The following is a 21,614-nucleotide window of genomic DNA, read 5'->3' as shown; positions in this document are numbered from 1 at the left end:
TCCCTGAGTCTTTGGGTTGGTAGATAAAGATTATGCAGTTTAATGAGTGAGTGGCAATATAAGTCAGATTTCTGTCAGAGTTGATTGGGATGATTTAAATGAAAATCATTTTTGAAAATAAATTTCAAATCCATGTCTAATGCATGAAATAGTATATATTTACTCTTTGCTTCTTCCTTAAACTGGCATCAGTACAAAGGTCAATAACTCAATACCTTAGGAATCAAATTCCTGAATGTGAACAATAAATACTACTGATTGTATTGATTTATTCTTTATAGAGAATTTTCTGTAAGCAGATGACCAGAGCACTAATTTCCACAGGGAGGTGGAAATAGCCTTGTTATGGAGCCATCTTCATTGAACTAGAAATAAACTTTCCTGGTCCAGATTTTAGCATCAGTCTCTAAGAGGAAATACTCTTGGCTTTAGCGAAAAACGCTGTCTGTTTCCAAAACCACTGAGAGCTTCCATGAGAGAGCTGGGCCACATGTGGTTATATGAACACTCAGAAAGCACCTTAAATCATGGTGATGACCCCAATTTCTGGCTAAAAGATACATATTATAGTGATTTTTTTAAACATTTTTTTCAGCCATGTGTAAGTCAGATTGCTTTTTCCTCCCTGTGGGAACCAAGACTCTATCAAGTAAATATACAAGCAAACAATCAAACTTATTTCATTGAGAAAAATGGAAACTATTCAATGCTTTTTTTGTTAACTTGTTTTCTTTCTCTTCCTCTTCCTTTTCCTCTTCTTTTTCCCATCCTCCTCCTCCTCCTCCTTCTTGTCTTTTCTTCCTCTTCTTTTTAATCAGCTACTAATAGATACAACCTTAGGATGTTTCAGCACCATAGCCTTTCTTATTTCATTCAAGACTACAGTCTTACATCAAAATTATGTAGATGTGATCCATGAGTTGTCATGTCACTGGATTCTAACATTATGCATTTCTGTCTTTTTTATTTGTCAAGTTCTTAACCTTCTCATTTGGCATAATTTCTGTTTCTCATTTGGGTACTAAAACCAAGAAATAAATTGTTTATTGAAAATATTTTCTTTAGATGATCTATCTTTGCTGCTTTACAAAGCTCAACAACACATTTCTGTTTCAAAACAACATGCTAAGATTGGGATCCTCTTAGATCATGTTGGTCCTATAAATTCAATTAACAAAAATCAGACCTCATTTTAATACCTGTGTAAACCATTTTAGTGGCACTGAAAGAATAGCATACGTCAAAAATGTCTCAGCTTTAAGGAATGGTACAGAGGATTACAATAATCTGTGTAGACTTATTGGTTTAGTGAAGTCAGAAATATTCCTTCAAGAGGAAGGGAGTAGGGTAAGGAGACCACCTACAGGGAAGGAAGAAAAGAAATCATGACTACCGCCAAAGTATGTGGTGGAAGGAGTAACGTTGGTCTCTCAGATTGCTCACTTGGGTTTTCTTCCAGCTCCTTTCCTAGTTTATATTTTCTATTCTTTTCCATAGACCTGTACGTCTATATTTATTTTTCTATATTTACTTACTTCTTTATTTCTCTATTTTCTCAATAAAAAGACAATGGAAGTATCTTGAATCTGAGGGGAGTGGGCAAGTTTATGTCAGATGCTTTCAGAATGAAAACAATCTGCAAGAATCTTAAGTTGTGACCTCTACACAGAAAGATAATGAAAAATCGCCAAATCTCCACATGACAGAGATGTTGGACTATTTTCCAGTATCAACCCCATCTGATTTATATGAAGTAAGCAGATTTTCTATCCAACAGTTCAGAAAAATTGATTCCAATATTGAATATGTTTTCCTGATAGTCTCAAAATTGGAATAATAAAAAAGCATAAAGACATTCTACCTTTTTACTGCATCAAACTCATATGTGGAGCATAAACTTGCTAATAACATATCTGTAATAATTTTGTGCTTTCCAGGGGCTTTTACACACACAAATGAAAAGGCAAAATCACGGGTTAGTAAACTTGGAACCATAAAATAGAAATGATAAAATATCTACTTCATACAATTGTTTTGATTATTGAGATTTAATTTATGAAACTTCTTTGGATTCTCTAAGGTTTTACACAGCTGTCAAATATTATTGTTTGAGAATATCCCATTTGGAATTAATAATGTCCTCAATCTTGACTTATGCATTTTAGTCATTCTAATTTTTCTTTGCATCCTCAAATTGTTTGTGCATTTTCTAAAGACGGAATTTTACAGGGAAAGAATCTTTCCACTCACTACTTTCACTGAGGCATGTGTTTAGTATCTGGACCTTGAGGTCAGCTAGACCTTAGCTTTGATTTTAGTTGAGTCCTAGTTCCACTAGGTCCTGCTTATATGACCGTGCATGTGGAACTCCTCCTCCCTGAGATTTTCAACTTTTCAGTTCGTAAAATGGAAATAATATTCTGGTCCACAAAATGAGTTTGTTGTGGCTCATGAGTGAAGTAATGTATGTTGAAGCCTGGTACAGTGGCAAGTATGTAAGCTCCCAAAGTCCACTTTGTACCATTTCTCATTTGTCTCTCAAAAAAAAAAAACATCCTGGTACCTTACTTGGAGGCTAAAGCTCTATCCTCATTGTCATCATCTTCAGCATTCTTGCCCCACTTCCCTTCTGTCACAGCTACCTGGAAAAATCACAACTCTACATAAACCTATCCAGGTATCCTCCCCTTGTCCATGTTCAGGCTGATAAATACTACTGGAATAAAACCTACGCAATATCTCAAATTTACTCTATAAAATTCATAACATCAACCTCAACGGGGTTGCAGTGCCAAGAGGCACTTTCTAAGATTCCCACTCACCTTCCTCTCTCACTCCCACAACAGCAATTTCAAACTTTTCTTACTTTATTCAAACTTTCTCCTCCCTTGCCTCAACCCCCAACCTGAGCATAAGACTTCACAAGGAATAGAGAAGCCAACTCCTCCCTTTCCTGCATCCACTCTGCCTTTCTTCCTTCTCTCCTCTTATTGCAGAGAGATGGCCCCCTCTCTGTCTAAAGCTAAGCTTTCTCCTGGGTTTTGGATCCTGATCCATCTCGGTGAATCAGAGATCTTTATCCATTTCCTCTTTGCTCTCCTAAATATGTAACCACTGACTCTCTACTGGTTTCTTGTCACCCTTATTTAAACATATTGAAGTGTTTATTATCTTTAAGACAAAATCTGAAACCCTCCCTGGATTTCACACACTCTTCTAGCTCCAGCTGCTCAATCTCTTTTCCGTTTCATAGGCAGACTTTTTAAAGGAGTTGTTCACACTCATTTACTCAATTTCTCACCTCCCACTACTTTTCAGCTTACTGCTATCTGGCAGCCACATGAAGAACTCTACTGAAACTACTCTCACCAAGATTACAGATGGCCTACTTGCTGCAAAATCAACAGGTAGGTAGTTTTCTTGATATCTTTTGCTGACTCTTATTGTAATACTTTCTACCATTACTTTCATAGCACATAGCTTTCCTTTTTTTTTCAAGTCAGCTCTTCTGGCTTTTTTTTCTTTTTTACTTTATAGACTCTTCTTCTTCATTCCATCTCTTCTATCCTGGTGTTCATATCAAGGCAATCTCTTATTCTCTTTTCATTCTCTCTCTCTCTTCCTCTCTTTCTCTGGAGTCCCCTTCACTCCCTTGATTCCACCTTTAAGGGTAAATCTTAAATTTATATTTGTATCTGATAGTGCTGTCCTGAATGCTAGACCATATATCCACCTGCCTTCTGGACAAGTCTTTTTGACATATCACATTCAACATGTCTTTGCCTAACATAGTAATGCACACTTTTGAAAAACAAACAAATTGAAAAATGAGTAAACCTTTTTCTCCTCTCATGTTCCAGTTGACCCTTCAGCTAGTCGCCAGAGTTGCAAATTGTCATCCTTGCTTCCTCCCTCTCTTCTACCAGTAGTCTTCCATTACTTTATTAATCTCTAAATCCTAGGGATCCATCTCCTCTTCATCTCTTAAATCAACATGGCTTTATTGGATATGGCAAGAAATAAAAAGAAGAGGAGTTTAGGTTAACTCCAAGATTTCCTGTTTGGGTAGAAGGAGGCTACATCTGTGGAGATGAGAATTTTGATGGATTGATGATGAGTTTTAGGTACCATGAGACTTCTAACAGGAGGAATTTGATAAGTGAGTTTTGAAATGAGGAAAATAGGTTTGAGTTGAAAATAAGACATTAATTGAAGTTACAGAGGTTAAAAATCTCAGACAAAATGTCTAAAACAAAAAAGAGAATGTTTAAGTTTCCATAAAGAATCGTGAATTTATAATTAAAGATTTGTACTCTTTAGCTCCTACTCATTTTAGAATACAGGAACTATAAGCAGTTAAAATCAGCTTTTATTAATTTCTAAGAGTTAATCTTAGCATCATCTTCAAATACACTCTATTCCCTTTCTCATATAAGAAATAGATCTTTTATATTCATCTTTATTGTTTAATTTTCCTTATCTACTTAAAATTAAATTAAATTAAAAATAGATTAAAAATTAAGTAAATTTTTAAATTAAGACGAAAATAGATTACTGCTTTCTGAGTCCAGGACTTTTCAGATTGCATTTTTATGACATTTTTTTTTTCAAAAACTGTTCATAATTATGTGCTTTTCAAATGCCTTTTTCATTATGTAAATACTTTTAAATCATGAGCATACAGAGAGAAGTGAGGATTGAAAAATGAGCCATTTTAAAGATTGCATATTTCTTAGAATATCTCAAAATAGGTACTTTAGATGTGTGTGGCATAGTGGTTTGTGAATGGTTACTATTTACTACTATTTACTATTACTAACTTAGGAAAAAGTTACTATTTAGTACAGCAGTGGGAAGTGTAAAAGGAAAAGCAGTTCTGCATTGTGTGAGTTTCTTGGAATAACAGCTACAAACTGCCATTCAGAATGAGCCAGTCAGAGGCTGCCCTTGGCATGGCGCTGACAAGGCTCTCCTCATAGGCTGCCCTGCCCTTTGTGTTACAGAGGACTGGCTGGCTTATGAACTCAGCAATGCAAATTAAATGCTCACCAGCTAAAACATCCAGTGGAGGCCTGTGTTAGTAACGTAAGAACATCGTCTTCTTAAACAATAGAAACACGGTTCCTTTCTGCAGTATTCTCTAATTGTATTGTGAAACCATTATTACTGCATGCATTTGACTGGCCTCTTTAAATTTTCAAAAGCTTCTCATACCTATTAACTTATTTTATCTCCACAGCAACCTAACGAGGTAGTTGTGTAGGGGAGCTGTTATATGAACTGAGATAATGCATGAGAGAGTTATTTGTTAATGACAAAACCATACAAATTATACCATTAAGATGCTTGTTTTATGGAAGAGAAAATTGAGGCCAGAGACAGTGAATGACCTGATTCAGATCACATAACAGTGGGATGGTGGGACCACAGGTCAACTGACTTGCACTTAAAATTGTTTATCAGATTTTTGCACTCACCACTCGCTGGTACAGCTATAGGCAGTTGATACAAGAAAGGGATTACTTTTATAGATGAACCAATATAGAGCGAAAGCACTTCAAAAAGCTTATTTGGAGTTACTCAGTTAGCCATTAAGAGAATATGCAATTTTTAACAAGTATTTTTATACTAATATCTGCCTGAAAAAACAGAATGCAGAGTGCCCCCAGCACTGTAGTTAAAGCTATTATAGCATGAAATATTGTGACAACCTGACCAGGTTTGGATCAATGATCCAGGGAGAAAGGTTCTGTATTTCATTAGTAAATTCTGGCTCACTTCTATTTGTTAATCTGGTTCCCTGTAACCTCTGCATTAAAAGTCCATTAACCATTCTCATTTCCTAGTTTCAAAGCAATTAGTTACTATAATAGATCAATTGAACTCAGAAAAGAACTGGAGTGTGACCATCTATTCCTCTTTTCGGAGCTTTAAACCTTCCATCGCCATGTATTTTCTTCTCCTGAGAGGTAGTTGAGAACAGATGCTGAAGAAAAGAGAGAACTATTGTTTCAGGTCTTTGGTTTTTTTTTTTTTTTTTTTTTTTTAAAGATTTTATTTTTTCCTTTTTCTCCCCAAAGCCCCCCGGTACATAGTTGTGTATTCTTCGTTGTGGGTTCCTCTAGTTGTGGCATGTGGGACGCTGCCTCAGCGTGGTCTGATGAGCAGTGCCATGTCCGTGCCCAGGATTCGAACTAACGAAACACTGGGCCGCCTGCAGCGGAGCGCGCGAACCCAACCACTCGGCCACGGGGCCAGCCCCTCGGGTCTTTGGTTTTTATCACACTTACTTACCTTTTACTTGCCTGACTCTTTGTGACCTCAATTCAGAACACAGGATTGAGAAGGTGCATTGGAAGAACATAATACTGGTTGATAATAATTATGAAATAGGAGCACAACAATACTTAGTGTTTACGGAACACTTTCTCTTGATCACTTCTCAGGTCCTGTTAAAAGCTTTACGTGCACAGTCTCATATAGGGATGTTAAGTAATCAGACCCAAGTTACACACCCATTAGTGCTGGTGCCAGAACCTGAATCCACATTTGTCCAGCCCCAAAGCCTGTGTGTTAATCATTTTGCTGTTTTCCTTTCTAGCTCAACTGAAAGTCAAGAAGTTCAGGAAGAATCTGTATAATATGGGTCCCAGTGAATGTTTGGTTCCAGGAAACTCTGATTCATTTTAATAGCCAAGATTTATTTAGAAAAAGTAAAAAAATAAATAACCACATGGGCAGTTCTCTTCACAAAGAAGTGAAGGAAAGCAAGCCAACTACTAATGGTGTGCCATAAATGCAATTCTGCTATGTTCAGTGGTGATGAGGAGTCAGAAATTCCACCATGAGCTAATTGTATGCTTTTTCTAGCAAGTTATTTATGACTTCTGAGCCTCAGTTTTCTAATTTGTAAATGGGGCTAATAATCTCTATATCATCGTTTTTAATCAGTATTAAACACACACTCATTTGTAGGGTCCAGTTTAGCTCCTAAACTTAGTAGTTACCCTATAAATATTAGTTCAAGACCCTATCCTGATAGCTACCTAGTCTACCTTCCCAAAGAGGCAAGTGTTAGGTGATAATACCAGGATTGTGGGTGGCAGGAGCCAAGAACCCAGGACCAAGTAAATCTGACCAAAAGGTTAAGCAAGGAAACAGTTGGCAGATGAAGAGCTGAAATCCAGACAGTAAACTTTGGATGTTTGAAACCAGTCTTAAATTGGAGTACACCAAGTACTTCCCTTAAATCATCAAAGGATTGAACCTAGGCAGCCAAGAAAGAACCAAAAGTTATATATTTACCAGTGCAGGTGGTGAGGTCCTCAGGCAAGGATTTAGAGCTCGGAACTGCACAGGCTAACGAGGTTTGCAAGCCAGTTTCAGGAATCTAGGCAATTCTAGACTACAGATTTGTAGCATCTGCCAAAAGGAGACCTTGGGACAAAGGTCAAATTGCCACCTGTCATGAATCATTGCACACATTTTTTGCCCAGGTACTATTCAAACCCAGAACATATTGGGCATTTAAGTGGATGTCCCTCAGTGGAAAGGAAATAAAGAGTTTGATATGATAAAATTTCCTGATGGAGGAAGGACACACGCATTATGGTCTAGGACTGCTTTGGGTCCCCAAACTGGGCTGTAGAGGGTCTATACTTCCTGGGCAACTGAGAAAGAAGCTTCAGTCTTCTTGCCCTCAGACTCTCTAGCTGGATCACAAAGTTATCTAGGGTTATTGTTCTATCCTTGTTCAATCAGAAGGATATAATAATTGTCCACTATATAGTTTTTTAGTTACTATGACTACATAAGAGAGTTTTAGTCTATTTTTATAGAGCATAAGACAACTAGTTAAAAACTAAAAGTTATGGGGCTGGCCCCGTGGCCGAGTGGTTAAGTTTGCGCGCTCCGCTGCAGGCGGCCCAGTGTTTCGTTAGTTCGAATCCTGGGCGCGGACATGGCACTGCTCATCAGACCACGCTGAGGCAGCATCCCACATGCCACAACTAGAAGAACCCACAACGAAGAATACACAACTATGTACCGGGGGGCTTTGGGGATAAAAAGGAAAAAAAAAAAAAAAAAAAAATTAAAAAAAAAAAAAAAAAAAAACTAAAAGTTATTCTGCCAAATTTAAGGATGAGAAACTGAGGCACAAAAAGATTAGGTTCTGAAGTCATCCATCTAAATTTAGCAACACCACAATTTGCACATAAGCAGTCTAGCTTCAGAGGGACTCACTTAACTGCCGTATTATATTCCTGTTGCGAGCAACTTTCCCATCTAACACCTGAGTCTCTGGGAGAGCAAACAAAGGAAAACATTGTTCTTCTTCTTTCCCTCTCTCTCTTTTTTCTACTTCGTCATTCTCATAAGTGCCCTCATTTGTTCATCCCCTGTATATTGGAGTTTCTGCCTATTTTCATGGAAATGGAACATATTTTATTTTAACTTTAACTTTCTCTGATAAAAGATGTAAATTTTCAAGATATAATAATGTATATTAGACAAACTATATATTTTAAGACATAAAAAATGGAAGTGAAAAATTTTGACAAGGTTGTTAGAATCTGTATGTATACTTTTGGCCCTGGCTCCAGAGGCTGTTAATTTTATAAGCCAAATTATTATGATTCTGTAATTTTATTTCAAAGCATAAGGGAATTACTGAGCATTAAAGAGTCTGATGACAATTCAGCATATGATAGGACATCTTCAGTATGCTGAGTTCAACAGATTTGGCTATGAGAATAAAGTATATCCTGCTATATGTCTAATAAAATTTCTATACTTTGAAGTGTCTTGAAGTGCTTGGAGAGACCATAGAAATTAAAGCTCAATCAAAGGAACTATCCAAATGATTGCAGAATTTCTTTCTGTACCATGGGAGGCATAAAATGTACTGGATAAAAGCTTGAATTCCAGAAACAGAAGAACGATGACTTAAAGCCTGATTTGACACTTAATCTCTTTAAGACTCCATTTCTGCCTCTGTGAACGGAGAAATAGTCTCTGACCCATTTAAATATTTGTTACTGTGAGGATTAAATGAGGTGATGAATTTTTTAACACATAGAAGGCATACAATAAATGGTAGGTATAGAACATAGGATATAAAATATTGAGTAAGAAGATAAAGAGTTAATAATAAAAAAGTGGAAAAGCTGGGAATAATTAAGGTTATTTTTAGAGTGCAAAACTTGTTGGTAGTCTTAAAGTTCAAAGTTCAAGTAAAGTATTTGTCATTAGTCCCTTTTTGATGTTTAAAATTGTACTCTCTTTAAACTGCTTTAGGGTAAAAATACATGAACCGAAAACAATTGCTAAAACATGTAAAACCTGAAACAGAAACAGATTTTCAGCCCTGGTAGTACCCAAGGACTGAATGACCAAGACGCTATCCCTCAGATGCATAGTAAATCAGTAAATTACGATTTGGTAAGTTACACACTAACTACTGTTTAGAAAACATTATCAATCAGGTATTTAGGAGGGAGAAGAGGAGATGTGGATGCCAGTACCCCTGAGATAGAAAACTGAGGCAGTTTATTTAATCTTTGATCTTCCATTTAAAATAACGTCATAGAAATCCACCTGATGAGGCTGCTTTGCATCCAGAGAGCTACCAGACATGCAGGCCAGCTGCGGGCAATGAGGAGTCATAAAAGGCTTGTTACAAGAGTCAGACCCCTTTCTCAAGGGAAGTAACCTGTTGTAAGGAGAAAGTTCTTGCATGTTTTACACTTGAATCACCTTGAACTATTTTATGGCTGGGTAATCAGAAAAAGAAAACATCTTGAAACAGTAGAGTGGTGGTGATTGCCTGTTTTTATGGACCAGCCCGAGGTGCTGGTCTTCTCTTGCCTGCCCAGAGGCCTCCAGCTTTTCTGAAATTTGGTTTCCTCCTCATCTGAAACCTGGGAAGTTGGTCAAGAAGTAGTGATTTACAAAGTGGCTTCACTTAATCCTTTATTTTAAATAAAATCTTAGGGAGAAGCCAAATAAATTTTTTAAAAAATGTAGATACTCTTTTTCAAGCAAAGTGTGCGTATGTGTGTGTGTGTGTGTGTGTGTGTGTGCGCGCGCGCACGAGTGCGCCAATAATGCTATCTGCTCACCTTTCCCTCCTCCACAGCATGGTTTCTCTTCTCATAATGGCTCCCTCCCTTGAACCCCTGAAGTTTCTCATTATCAGAGCACAGGAATATTCAGAGAGCAGTTCGCAAACACTTCACCAGATGACCTTCATTGTTCCTCTGAGTATTGTTGTCGACCTTTCTGAAGAATTTACATAGGCAACTCACAAAAGAAAAACATAAATAGCCACTAACTATTTAAAACTCAAAATATTTAAAACAAAAAAAGAAATGCCTTTTTATCTTGCCACATTACCAGAAATTACCATGAATGAGGGGCCGGCCTGGTGGCGTAGTGGTTAAGTTTGCAGGCTCTGCTTCTGCAGCCCAGGGTTCGCAGGTTTGGATCTCTAGTGTAGACCAAGCACCATCGTCAAACCATGCTGTGGGAGCATCCCACATCAAATAGAGGAAGATTGGCACAGATGTTAGCTGAGCAACAATCTTCCTCAAGCAAAAAGAGGAAGATTGGCAACGGATGTTAGCTCAGGGCAAATATTCCTCATACACACAAAAACATTGCCATGAATGATATTATAAAATTACAGAACCATATCATTGGTTCTAGGGACACAGGTGCTCTCATTCGTTGCTAGCGGGAAAGTAAACTGGTCTAACATTTCTGGAAGATATTTGACAATACATACCAAAAGGTTTTAAGACAGATGTACCATTTGACCACAAAACTTCTCTTCTAGTAATTTAACTCAATGAAATAGATGAGAAACAAGAAAGATGTACACTTTGCTTATCAAATTATTTATAATGAGGAAAAAATGGAAATATCCTGAGTTATAACATTTTTACAGAATTTAAGTACCTATATCAATATGTATTATAAAGGAATATTTTTTAAATTAATTTGAAGAAAGTAATAAGTATAGGGACTATAAAATCTCGTGGTTCTTGCTGGGTACTATTAGAAAAAGAAAGTGAAAGCCAGAGGGTCTTTCAAGCAGCATGCAAAGAGACTCTCATCTCCAACAGCTAGAAGGCAAAAAACTAGCTGAGAATCAGGCCTAGGACCTAATTATAAGGGCAGAAAAGCTCCAGAGAATATTGAATCCTTAATCCTGGAAAGACTGCTATGCTCAGGAGCTTGATTGCCAAGGTGTTTGACCCTGAGATGTGGGATGGAGACATCTGCTTCAATATACTTGGAAATCTTTAATCTCCAGATTTCCTTGGATGCTGGACCTGTAGAAGTAGCCCATTCCTTCCTGTTAAAGTCTAGCGCTCCTCCTCTGCTTTAAGACAGTGCAAAGGCCTCTGACTGATAAGACCATGCACACTCTTTCAGGATCTAGTCCCACCTCTCCTACTAGCCATCAGAAAAATGACTAGGATCAAGTCACAACACTGCCTGCCAGAGATATGCTGACACTAGATAAACAATGCTGCAAGACTTGCTAATGTGTACGAATAGGATTATACCGATTGGACAGTCATCCCAATAAAAAATCATGATCCCTTGTTCTATTTTTGAACCTTATCCTGGTTTTAGATCCTGAATCACTGACTGAAGGAAAGGCTGGATCCTCATGAGGAAGCCTCTTGTAACAGCATAGCAGGTATACGTAACAATCCCCCTAAAGCAACCTACGACCATTTATGCAAGTAAGGTAGGGAATACTCAGGTTTTTTGAAAACTGTTGAACATGGGGCTTAGGTTGAGGTTGATACCCTAGGATCCAAAATATCACCAAGACTCCTTGTCCGAGAGAGAGAGGCATATGTGGATCAGCTTTAAAAAATGGAATCCTGGCCCAGGTCCAGCTCACTGGGTCCACACATCCATCTGGTAGTTATTTTTCCAGTCCCTGATATACAGTCAGAATGGTACACTTGGTAGTTTGCAGAATGCCTGCAGTGGTTCCTTGTCCTGAGGGTAACAGCTAACATAGTAGGGAACACTAAATTGAAGTTCTGAAATGGGCTTCCCTCACACCCCTGCCCCCACCACCAGCCAAGATAATAAATTAAAAAAAATCACATCCCAGGAGAAACATCAGAGAACATCACCCTTCAAAACCTGAAGGATTCGAGGATGGTGGTTACCATTATATCTTTATTTAATTCACCAGTCTGATCTTTAAAAGATAGATAGACCTCGACTGATGATAACAGTTCACCACAAACTTAGGCAAATTGTAACCCCATTTGCAACTGCTGTATTAGATATAGTGTTTCTTCTAGAGCAGATCAACACAGTACATTAAATTGATGAATCTGTTTGTTTTATTTTTTTTTTCCATAGCAAGAAGGAACAACAGAAGCAATTTGAATTAATGTGGGACAGCCAAGAGTATGCATTTATGCTTTTACTGCAGGGCTGTATTAACTCTCCTACTCTCTGTCATAATTTAGTCTGAAAGGGCCTAGACCATCTGGACATTCCATAGATGGTCCATTATATTGATGACATCAGGTTAACCAGATGAGCAAGTAGCAGCGAGTATGAAGATTTTAAGACATGTCTGATCTAGAGTGTAGAAGATAAACCCTATCGAAATTCAGGCTCCCTGTTTTGACCAGTGTACCTAGTCATCCACTTTCTGTAGAGGGAAGTGGCTTGAGGTAAAAGTATATATCAACTCATTGGTAGTGGTGAATAGCTTGGCTGGATTTTTTAAGGTCCTGGAAAAATAAAGCCTGAAAAAATCAGGGACCAAGTGGTATGGGGAAGAAGCATATGGATTTGCACTAACCATGTCTCATTATTCTGTATTTTTGATGTTTTGACATCTTGGTCTGACCGTAGGATGACTACCCCTCCTAGGGCTAGCTATTTCCTAGAGATAGCAAACAACTCACCTGCAATTGCACCTTTAATGTATAAACCAACCACCTCCTATATCAGGCTCTGACATTCTGGGCCACTGTGCCTCTGCCCTAATCACCCCAGGGCCAGGTACAAGACTACTAGGGATAGTCCCTAAACTCCAGAGTCTGCTGTAATTATTCAAACTAGCCAGTCCCAAACATCCTTATCCTGTCTTAGCTACTCTTCCCCACAGAAACCACAATAAAATATCTTGCCATTTTCCCCCTCTCCCTCTGCCTGCTGATTGATCATGGTGCTTCCCTCTGTGACTCCCCGTGGTATGGACTGCAACCTCCTCCTGGGATCTATGAGTATAACAAACTGTCTTTTCAATGGCGCTTGTTGTTGGCCTCACCATATCTGTGCAATTATAAAACATATTCTTGAAGACAGGATGGACCTATGGGAATTGGCATGAAGTGTGCAGATTTTGGTGCTCAGTGCTGGTTCAATGATCTCATGGGCACATTAACCAAGGTGGCAGGCATGGAGTCTATACATGTGCCCAACAGCATGGACTTTCCTCACCAAGACTGATCTAGCTACTATGCTGCTGAACATCCAAACTGCTAGTAACAGAGACCAATGCTAAGGCCCTGGTAGGCTACTATTCCTTGATGAAACAATCCTGGAAGGAGGAGAAATTCAGTTTATCTGGAATCAACATATATTCTAGATATAGTTTTCCTTTCCTACCGTGTTGCCTTAGTCAGCGCTGCTATCCAAGGGCTTGCATTTTGTTTGAACTATCAACAAGGTACCTTATATAGTATCACTTCAGACCAAGACACCTGGTTTACAGCAAAGGAGGTCTGAGAGTGGGTTCATGACTCTAGGATCTTCTGGTCTTATCACATACCAAACTTCCTGGAAGATGCTGACATGGGACAAATAAGGAGCAGCTTTTCAAAGGTGTAGTTGAAGTGACAACTTGGAGATAATACCCTGGGGAGATGAGGCGCTATTCTTCAGGAAGCAGTCTACACCCTAAATCATGGCCATGTTATGGTGCTATGTCCCTGGCTGGTAAAATACATGGGTCTAAGAACCAAGAACCAGGCCCATTTCCCATCTTTTCTAGTGATCCCTTTGGGGAATTTGCACTTCTGTGAGTCTAGATGTTCTGATTCCCACAGAGGAATGCTTCCACCAGAGGATATGGTAAGAGTTCCATTAAATTTGAAGTTGTGGTTACTGCCTCAGCACTTCAGGCTCTGAGTAAAGCAGGGAGGAAGAGAAGTCGCCACTTTGGTGTGGGTGATTGGCCCTGATCATCAGTAGTAGGCTTGGTACCCAAGTGATTTATTAGTGCATATCTTCCCTGCCCAATTTTGATGGTAAATGAAACAGTATAGAAGACAGAGAAGAGCATGATGAGTAGGGGCTTAGATCCTTCAGAGATGAGGACCTGGATTATCCTACCAGGTTAGCTGCCTAGATTGCAGAGGTGCTAGCCAAGGGTGAGGGGAATCTGGAACAGGCAGTAGAGGAAGAGGAAAATGAGTGTCCGCTGTGGCCTTGAGGCCAGCTGCAGTGGCAGGGTTTATAGTTCATTCTAATAACCGTCCTCTTATAAATTTCCCCAGAAGAGGAAACCAGCCAGAAGCTTGCAGAAACTTTCGTCAGGTGTAGTCAATGGAGAAAATGAAATTGAATGGCATGAAGGGTGGGCTGTATGGATGCATTGGTATACCACAGTTTAGCACCAAGGCACTCATTCCCTCTGCTGTGGGCGTGTTAGTTGCTGATTGCTCCCAGATGAGTCCCTTTCTAGGAATTCCCTTTGGCCAAAGGAGCTGCCTTTCACAAGGTTATGCTCCGTCTCTGGAGCACATCTAATGACTTGCCATCATAGGGGACAATGGCCTGTCCTCCTGTCTCCTTTTGGTAAAAGGCGAAAGATTTATATGCTCTGAAGAGAAACCAGAGTGTTCTGTCTCCATCTGGGAAAACTCTGAAGGGCTATTCCAGCTCCAGAGCTCAGGCCTCTGTTGCAACTGCATTGCAGTTCAACTTCTCCCTGTGTCCACTTCTGCTTCCCTCACTTCCTCACGAGTATTATTCCCAATAGCACTCGCTGCCTCAGAATTTGTGTCTTGGGGAAACTGTCCTAAGTCAGCCCAGTAGGTTGTGTGTTGTTCATCGACATTTGATGAGTACTCTAATTTGGAGCCTTGACTAGCTATTTCCATTTCTAGCAACATTCAACATTCCCCTCATTCTTAGCCTTGACTTTTATTGCTTTCCTAGTAAGCTTTATACTGTGCCCCTTGCCCCACCCCGACTTTTATTAGGTAGTTACCTTCTTTGATGTAGTAGACATATATTATGCATTTTTTTATTGTTCCTTTCCCCCCACCCACAATAACACCAAGTGATTTAATAATGGCTTCCTTTGATTTGTTTAGTATATACTTTAGGAAGCTTAGAATTTATAAACCAAGTGAGTGAAGAATTAGTACCCAATAAGTATGACCTTGAGAAACTGCAGACTGACAGTCTGAGAATTCTCTACATTAGTTACAAGGGTCCTTATACTATTTAAGTAAAAATTTCAGCACTTTCAGACCATAATTTCTCCATCCTCCTGTAAAATGTCACAATGTTTTGAGGCTTCCAGAAGCTGATGATGCCATTCATTGTCTCTGTGCACTACTTAATTTCTAGCAAAACACCTGCTTTCACTTAAGTCCTCGGCAGGCTCATAATCTTCCTCTCAACTCCTAGTCATACCATAATCTTGAATGATATTAATCTCCATGCAAGTGATTTTGGCTTCCGTTCCTTGCTCTCTATAATGACAATGAACTTACCTACCATTTGACTTCAACCACCCACTCTCCAGGCCACCCCACAAACCTTGTCTAATTATTCCACCACTGAAAACATGATTGTCTTGTTCTCTGAATGTGATGCCTGATGCTGTATCTTCCAGAGCTCTGCGCTCATTAACTTACTCCACTACACCTGGTCTTTGACTTCATCTATATCCCGTAATTTTCTCATTCAATGAGACTCATTTCTTCCTTTCTTAATAATATTTTTTTCTTGACCACTATGTATATGTTATGATTGATTATTTGACCTACAGATACCCTCCCTTACAGATACCCTCGTCATCAAATAACTGCAGACCACTACTAAAATTCTTCCCATCTATTTCTAAACTGCTGGGTAAAAATCTCACAATTTTGCAGATTGGTGCCATTATAATTCATTATAATAACTCAAATTGGCCCATCAAAACCACCTCTCAATCCTACTTTTACTTGGCAGATCTCATTTCTTTCATCAGTTCTACTAAACTTCACAATTCTCGACCTTTATTTCCAATGGTCCAGCCTGGTTGTTACTCTCACTCTGAGCTTTCTGCTTCACTTTCTATAAACCTATCCCTACCAGCCCCTCCTTTTTCAAGTTTGTTGAAGACTAACTCATCCACTGTCTAAGACTTTACTCTATCAGTCATCCCTTCTTCAACCCAAACCTTCTCAGACTAGGAATATGGTGAAGTTTCTCTCGAAGATTAAGAAAAAAATAAATTCCTCCCTTAACCCCTCTGACTCTTCTTGCTACCATCCAATCATTCTTCTCTCCTTATTTTTCGAAGTGTTTTATAAAATATTAATTGACTGCTGATTTTTTAAATATGTTTTTTGCATCTTCCATGCTGTGGTTGACAGCAACATAAATAGAGCTGTAAAATGTATGATTTGGACATATTTACTGGAATAAGCCCCCCAAAAATCAACTTCTTGAGGTTGTGTATGTATATTCAAAAAGAAAAAAAAATAAAATGTGCCTAGAAGGGGAAGTTTGCTTGTGGTTATTAGTTTATATCATGAATATTAGTGTGATAATGAAAGTGCAAGATATATGGATGGTATAAAGCATCCACCCACCCACATTAACAGATGGTATAAAGCACCATGGCCACCCCCATTAACAGAGACCATGACCACTACTTTGAAGCCCACTGTATTTCTTTTCCCAGCCCCATCTTGTTACTGCTCCTAAGAGGTAACTATTATCTGGATTTTGTGGTTTTCATTCCCTTGTCTTCTTATAGTTTTACTAAATTATAAGCAAACTTAAATGATATATTATGCTATGGGTCTTGCTTATCTTTGGTCAACATTACGACCATGTTATTGTGTGTATATAAGATTCAACCATTTTATAGTACTTCAGTACATGATATGTTGCAATTATTTATGCATTCTAGTGTTAATGACTATTAGCATTTTTACTTTAGTTTAGCTCTGTGTTTTCTCCTATTACAAACAGCACAGCTACAAATATCCTTGTACAAATCTCTTGCTACACAGGCACAAGTCTTCTGGGGGTTTTGTTTTTTAAATGCCAAGTGTGTCCTTTGCATGGCTAACTGCATGCTCAGGGCTGACCGTAATCTTAGTATGATGTCTCTCCCTTCTTATATAATTATAAGTAAAAAAATACTGAAGCTTCTCTTTAGTATTTGTGAAGGGCACACATCTGCAATGCAATCCACTCATGGTACTTAGTGGGTGGGCGGGGGGCTTGCAGCATCACAGGGGGAGATCATGTTACTCAGTGCCATCATGTAATTTACAGTCTTATGGGGAATCTCTGTAAAACTGAAAAGAGCTTAAGACCTAACCATCTAATTGTTAGAAAAAAATTAATAAAATAATTAAAACCTATGAGCCTGAAACAATTAAATATCAAAATCCTGGCACTGTGTCTATGTACAAAACAAGTGAGATAGAATGACACATTATTTCTGTAGTCTTACTTTCCTTTTTGTTTTACTTTAAAAGTAAATCTCACTGATTAACAGATGACTTTTGCATTTAATCTAGAAAATTTTTACTGAATGGAAAATCAATTTACAAGAACCTTTACAAAGAAATGTCATATTGATAATAATGTTTTCAAAATTGGATTTTTTTCTTTAATTGGTCTTTTCAATGCTAACTCAGACTGATTTCTACACAGATTGCTTGGTTATCCATTTTGCCCCCAAGTCTTTATTTTATTTTATTTTATTTTTAAAGGTATGCTTTTTGGTGAGGAAGATTGACCCTGAGCTAACATCTGTTGCCAATCTTCCTCTTTACGTTTTTTCTCCCAAAGCCCCAGTCCAGAGCTGTATATCCTAGTTGTACATCCTTCTAGTTCTTCTATGTGGGACACTGCCTCAGCATGGCTTGATGAGTGGTACTAGGTCTGTGTCCAGGATCCGAACCAGCAAACCCCAGGCCACTGAAGCGGAGCATGTGAACTTAACTACTATGTGACTAGGACAGCCTGCCTCAAGTCTTTAAGTAAAAGGTTAGAAATTGGGATTCTTCTTTTCTTGGGTTGATCGTAAGTTTAAGTTGAGAGCCGACACTACTTGGTTTTATTCTGCCGTAATTCAAACGCCAAGCAAATTTCCCAAATGGTTTGTCAAATTTCAGAATATATTTGGTTTATGGTTGCCAGATTTAGCAAAAACTAAAATAAAAACAAAAAATAAGATGCCCAGTTAAATTTGAATATCATGTAAATGATAAATATTTTCTCGGTATAAGTGTGTCCCAAATTACTTGTTCTTAATCTGAAATTTAAATTTAACTGGGAGCCCTATATTTTATCTGGTAACTCTAATTTAGTGAAATATAAAGTTAGATTGAGAAGAAAAATTAAGTTTGTGGGAAGGGGAAGCATCTACATGAGGGCAAGTTAGAAAGATCACATTGCTTTGGGGTGGGGAGAAGAGGCTGGTTGTGTTCTCATTCAGATTTGACAGGTAGAAAATAGATAAATACCTGACAGGGAGAAGATGCTCGTACTGACAACCTGACCATTACTGTTGGAAATTGGGGCCAATGTATGTTACAAATGTCATAAAAATATCCCTGCTAGCTCCAGTCTTAGACCATCTAATCAGCATAGCTCAGAACGCCAGCTTGACTGTAAAAATGTTAGAACAGAGAAGCATATATTTATTTGAGATTAGATAAAATGAATAAAAAAATCTCACAACACTAAAATAAGAGAGAGTTACCATTATAATTGGATAAAAAGAGGACCACTCATTTTGCCTGAGTTGAGAGGCCCCCAAGAGGCTCTACTATTGTCAAAATTGTGATTTTCTTTTCCTGCTATTCACTTTCTTTCTCTTACGGTCATAATTGATGCCTGAAATCCCATTACGTTGGCTTAAATTTTTGATCAATATTAAAATGCCAATACCCTAAAGTGCTCTATTTTGTTCAAGGCAATGGTGAGCCAAGTTGGTAGGCTATCATCACTGGCATTCTCAACCTTTATTGCATGTCAGCATTCCCTGAGGAGATTAAAAAATATTCGAGGGTCCTCACTTCATCTTCAAAGACTGATTCAGTTTCTTGAGGTAGGGCCCAGCATCAGATAAATTCACCAGGTGAATTTTATACCCAGCCAGGGTTAAGCCTCAGTTTGTTGCAGCATGGGTTGGAGTACATGTGGGCGACAGGTAGAAGGCAGTTGTTCAGTGGTGTCAAGATACTGAGCAGGATTGAGCTGAGGGATGCTCCAGGTGAACACACCCACAAAACAAGTTTGGTTGCTGTATCACCACCCACAGGGAGATCCCCAGGTGTTTTCTGCTCAGGAAGGGTTTTATCTTAGTTAAAGTTGTCCTTATAGCTCAGTCAGGTCTGGACTGCAACTGGTAGCCCTCTTCTGAAAGGATGAGAACCTATGCCACTTCCAAGCGTGCTTAGAAATAACCATTTTCTAATGAAAGAGCCTGCTGAGTTCTCATCCACCCACATATTTCTGTGTATGGCTTTTGGTGGATTTAAGACTCAAAAGCAGTGTTGATGGTTTCTCTGTAAGTTTGATTCCTCAGGGAATATGTGTTCTATTTTGTTAGATGAATTCCTAGTGGACGAGGCCCAAGATTTTGAGGAGACTTTGACCCTGGTGAATAGAGGGGTGGGAGCTTTTACTGAAATATCACAAATAATTTGTCATGGTATGAGGGACTTCACCTTGTGAGATCCTATTTTATAGTGAATCACATCATTTTATTATTAATTTTAAAAAATATTAAATCAGCCGGCATCTCTGGATTAAATACAGCTTGATCATGATAGATGATGCTTGATTTATCATGTATGATCACACTCATTAAAAAGAGACGCAAAAACCATAAGCAACATAGCAACAAATATGTATGTATATATAGCATCTATTTTTCATCAGTGTGATTGCCTTGTAATTTCCTGAAAAGAGAAAAGATTGAGGTTATCAAATGTAACTTTATTAGCTTCACAGTTGTCAATACTCAATCCTCTTGAAGCTTGAAATAAATTTTTTCTTTTACTTTTTCAACAAATCTGAGAAGGTATTGCTCTGCATATGCACAGTGACGATAAACACATGAAATTCATAACGAGTTACGAAAAAGTACACATCAATAGATATAAAGAAAATTTTGATAAAGTTAGGGAAACCAATGGAGGTTAAATCTTGTAGATGTCCCTTGACACAAATGTCAGAAAGAAATGTATGATCTGATACAATACGGTATTTTGCCTAATACGTTTTTACCTTATTATAAAGATAAAACATATTAATTAGATAAAATGGAAAATACAGAAAACTATAAAGAAACTAAAGGTGTTCATAATCACAAAACCTGTCATAATCAATTAACATACTTGATCACTTTCTTTCAGTCTATTTCCATCCATTTGAATGTAATTGGGTTATTCCTGTATAGTTTGTATATAATTTTATACTTTACTCTTTTCATTTTACATTTTATTGATTTTTTATGCAATTTAAAAACTCGTTAACGTACACATTGAATATTATCTCTTCATATTGGCTTTGCTATGAGACATTTAGGTTATTTCTAAATTTTCACTATTATAAATAGCTTTGTGTTACACCCTTTTGCATCAGTATTACTTAAACAGGTTTTGAAAGGAACTTGACCAAATTATTATTATGGGACCAGATTTATCCTAAATACTTGGTACTCAGGGTGATCTGTGGAACAACAGCTACAGCTTCCCCTGGAAGAATCTCAGGACCCGTGCAGCCCTACTAAATCAGAATCTGCATTTTAACAAGATGGCCAAGTGATTCCTGTGCACGTTCAAGTTGAAGGAGCATTGTCTTAGAGTCTATCTCATGCAGACCAGGTCAGTTGGTTCACTGACGGCCTCAGATTACCCTGATTGGTTCACTAGAGAAGTCTCAGAGCATCCTGACTGGTTCACTGAAAGGGGGCTCAGGGCATCCTGATTGGTTATCAGGAGGCCACTCTCAGCCTGGTTTCCTGCCCTGCTTCAGCTTTCCATCCTTACTCCCGGTAAACAGGAACTTCTCAATTCTGTTTACATATTAGAATTACCTAGAAAGTTTCTTAAAAATATTTATATTTGGGGGCTGACCCTTTGGCCGAGGCGTTAAGTTGTCCTGCTCCACTGTGGGCAGCCGGGCGTTTCCTTGATTGGGATCCTGGGTGCCGACAGGGCATTGCTCCTCAGGACATGCTGAGGTGGAGTCCCACATAGCACAACCAGGGGCACTCACAACTAGAATCTACAACTGTGTGCTGGGGAGCTTTGGGGAGAAGAAGAAGAAAAAAAAGAAATTCATATTTGGACCCCACCCCAGACTTATTA

At 38.3% G+C, this 21,614-nt stretch overlaps 1 long non-coding RNA gene across 1 annotated transcript in view; it reads left to right on the top strand.

Moving 5' to 3' along the window:
• LOC138915989 (uncharacterized) overlaps window positions 1-21,614 on the top strand; it is a 44,198-nt gene that overhangs the window by 11,005 nt on the left and 11,579 nt on the right. The window contains exon 2 of the long non-coding RNA XR_011422563.1: window positions 3,319-3,407. This is a non-coding gene — a long non-coding RNA (uncharacterized lncRNA). The remainder of the gene's footprint in view (window positions 1-3,318; window positions 3,408-21,614) is intronic.

The sequence above is a fragment of the Equus caballus genome, chromosome 10 (genome assembly GCF_041296265.1).
Source record: "Equus caballus isolate H_3958 breed thoroughbred chromosome 10, TB-T2T, whole genome shotgun sequence".
Lineage (NCBI taxonomy): Eukaryota > Metazoa > Chordata > Mammalia > Perissodactyla > Equidae > Equus > Equus caballus.
This window is presented reverse-complemented; position numbering and strand designations above follow the sequence as displayed.